Raw genomic sequence first — 3,766 nt, 5'->3', positions numbered from 1 at the left:
TTTACTTGTTAGGGGTTTGTCCTAACAAGAACATTGGACATTTATTATTTAAGCGAAATTTGTAGTTGGTGGGTAAGAGGGAACCAAAGTTCCTTTAATTCATCATTAGGCCGCATAGTTTAGATTTATTGTTTTCCTTAATTGTGGTAGTTTAGTGTGTCTTTACTTTAATTTCAATTTTTGTTCCTTTTGAGAAGTTTGGTGTAAGAGTACCTAAGATAAGCTTTGGCTAGGAAAGGCTTGGTTCTTAAGCAATCATTTGTGATTCACCTTCCTTTCCTAGAAGTGAACTTGGGCATCTTTTACTTCCTTAAGTCTCCTAGGGAACTTTTCCTGAAATTTTAAGTAATTTATTTTTTGCATTGCATATTTTTGAAAACTTTGAGAATGTTTAAGACCACATCCTTTGAAATTGGTAGTGACTCTACGTGAAGAGGTCAAGCCTACTTTGAAAAACTTGGCCAAAGAACTAAAGTCACTAAAAATTTGGAAAAAAACAAGAAGCTATTTTGAAGGAAAAAGAAAAGATGGAAAGAGAAGAATATCTTGCTAAATTGGATGAGGAACTCTCAATGAAAAACAAAATAAAACTCAAGAAGAGATAAGAAAAACCAAGAGTAAAACTAAGAGTAGGAGTAGGAGTCATACAAGAAGGAGTTCTAGGACTCCAACTCAACCCACACACTATGAGGTAGATAGTAGGCTTTACCATCAATACTATCAACCTCCCCCACTTAGAATTCAAAGAGAGCACCCTCCAAGAGAAGTTAGAGTAGACCTCCCCCATTTCCATGGTAAAGAAGATGTTGAGGCATACTTAGATTGGGAGATGAAAGTTGAACAACTCTTTGAGTGTCATCAAGTGAGTGAGGAGAGAAATGTCACATTGAGTTTTCAAGGGAATGCCATGTATTGGTGGATATCCCTTGTGAGAGAGAGAAGACTCTCTAATTTTCCCCAAGTCACCTATTGGAATGATTTGAAAAGTGCCACGAGAAGAAGGCACATTCCCTCGTACTATCATAGGGAGCTAATGGACAAACTCCAAAGGCTCCAACAAAGAGACATGAGCATTGAGAGCTATAGGCAAACGATGAATCTCTACATGTTGAGGGCAGGAATTAGGAAGGAAGAAGATACTACCATCTATAGGTTTATAAGTGGTCTTAATCTTGAGATTAGGGATAAAGTGGAATTGTTGCGCTACAAGGACTTAAATGACTTGGTACAAATTTGCATTAAGGTAGAGCAACAACTCTTAAGAAAAGGTTTGAAAGCTTTCCACTCTAACTCTAGTGTTAAGAAAGACTACAATAGGGAGGGTAAGCAAATGGTAGAAGAAGAACCCTCTAGGAATCTAGGGAGGGAGAAGAGAGTAGAGAAAGAAAAAGAGAAGCCAAGGGTGGGAACATCATCTCACACTCACACTAGTGAAATTAAGTGTTTCAAGTGTCTTGGTAGAGGTCACATTGCATCACAATGCCCCACCAAAAAGACCATGATCTTAAGGGGTATTGATGTATATAGTAGCCAAGATGAGGAAAGTGAAAGTGAGACTGAAAAAAGTGGTGCAAAGAAACAAGAAAGTGCAAGTGAGGATGTCCATCCTTATGAGGGGAACTTCTTATGATAAGAAGGGTTCTCCATAATCAACCTAGTTCACAAGAGCACACACAAAAAGATAACATCTTCCACACTAGATGTAAAATCTTAGACAAAATATGTTCCCTTGTTGTGGATAGTGGCTCATGTTCAAATTGTTGTAGCACTAGGTTGGTTAACAAGCTTGGATTAACTACTTTTTCTCATCCTCAATCTTATAAACTTCAATGGATCAATAAGGACAAGGAATTGGAAGTTAATCAACAAGTGATGGCCAACCTATCCATAGGGAATTATGAAGATAGTGTGCTATGTTATATAGTACCTATGGATGCTTGTTACATTTTATTGGGAAGGCCTTGGCTTTTTGATAGAGAATCTTTATATAATGGCCACACCAATGAAATAACCATCACTCACAATAAAAAGAAGTTTGTACTTCATCCTCTCACACCTTCTCACACCTTCTCAAGTGGAAGAGGATCAAGCATAAATGACAAAGAAAATAGTAAAAGAAAGAGAAAAAGAAGAAGGTAAAAAGAAAATAGAAGACACATTTTGTTTTAAGTGTCAAAGAATAAAGCACAAGTCTGATGAATGCCTCAACAAGAAAATTATGATGTTAAGGGCCAAAAGCTTGGGTAAAAGTGTAAAGGTCTCCTTGCCATCTTCCTCTAGAAGCATGGCAAGAAAATATGTAAAGCATCATTGTGTGGGAAATAAAATTTTCAAGAAACATGCTCCTACTTTCCAAGACCTTAATCATTCATTTGATTTAAGGTGTATCCTTATTGGAAGCTATATCCTTCACATACTCACTATTATAACACTTGTTCTAACTTGTGTTATACAATGGGTATTTGACCCTGGTGGAAAAATAAGGAAGAACTGAAAATTAAGAAGAAAAGGAAGTTGCCTTTAGCCCATGTGTAAGATTTGTGGGCAAATCCTTTTCAAGAGGGAGGGAATGATGGAAAATACCTAAGCCATGGTCAAGCACTTTCAAGAGAGTTAAAGTCATCCTTGAAGATGGTGTCATCATGAAGCATGGATTGAAGAGTAGTGTAGGAATTTAGGCCATTGTATTAGGCCATTTAGTGTAGGTTTGTTTAAGGCTTGTCTTAAGGCCTAAGTAGCATAGGAGTTTCCTTAAAAGTTAGACATCCAAACCAAGTGGAAAGTATGTGCCATGTGTCATGCTTCGATTGGAGAGAATTTACTTTTTAGAAGGTAGCCACATGGCACCTTAGGAGTGGAGAGTTTTTTCTTTTAGTAGTGGCCACATGGCACTCTAAGAATGGAGAGGATTGTATTTTGTGAGTGGCCACATGTCCTCCCATCATTGGAGAGGATTTGTGGACACTTGTCCACTCTTTAGAAGGCCTCATTTTTGGCTAATGATAGCAAAGGTGGAAGATCATGCTTTTAGGGTTAGAAGGAGACACCCTTGGCTTATAAATAGAGGTGTCTCCACCCTTGTATTTCATCTTGGAATTAAGTAATGTTATGCTGCCAAAATATGGCCATACTCTTCCTTGATCAAGACCAGAACAACGCTAGAGGCCCTTCTAGTCACCTTCCTCCTTGAGTTGGCCTAACCTCTCTTGGAGCCACCAAACACTACACCACCACAACCATATCTCCTAGAGGCGTTGAGCTTCTACCCCATCCATATCTTAACTCATCATCCTTGGACCATTTACCACCACATTTCCTCACCATTCATCCAAGGAAACACTCCTCCATGCACATCTCCTAGCTTTTGCCCAACCTAGCCAAGGAGTTTGCCATCAACACTACTCTAACCCCTAATCCAACACAAATTAACCAATTAAGCAAAGGTTAATCTGGTCTTCAAAATTACAAACTAAGCGTATGCAATGCACAAATTCAATCAATTTTGCACCATACAGTCCAATCAACTAAGCAAAGATTAAACATCAGTTAGGCTACTAAGCATATACCCAATTGCAAAAGCAAAATAGATTGAATCTTGAGCCAAATCAGACCAGCAAAATTACAATTCCAACTAAAAAATCTCAAGGAAACAATGCATTTTCATTAATGCCAAACCGAGCACACTTAAGCCATCATTAAATCGAAATTACAGTAGCAAAACGAAAGGGGATTCAACATTAAATCTGGAATGAAAATTCACAAAACG

At 38.0% G+C, this 3,766-nt stretch overlaps 1 pseudogene; it reads left to right on the top strand.

The window, feature by feature from the left end:
• The first annotated feature begins 387 nt into the window (after positions 1-387).
• On the top strand, positions 388-2,095 carry LOC148206007 (uncharacterized; annotated as a pseudogene).
• Positions 2,096-3,766: the final 1,671 nt, after the last annotated feature.

This window comes from Vigna umbellata, chromosome 1 (assembly GCF_029865625.1).
Source record: "Vigna umbellata cultivar VRB3 chromosome 1, Vumbellata_1.0, whole genome shotgun sequence".
Taxonomy (NCBI): Eukaryota; Viridiplantae; Streptophyta; class Magnoliopsida; order Fabales; family Fabaceae; genus Vigna; species Vigna umbellata.
The sequence above is the reverse complement of the archived record's forward strand: the minus strand, read 5'-3'. Positions and strand labels throughout refer to the sequence as shown.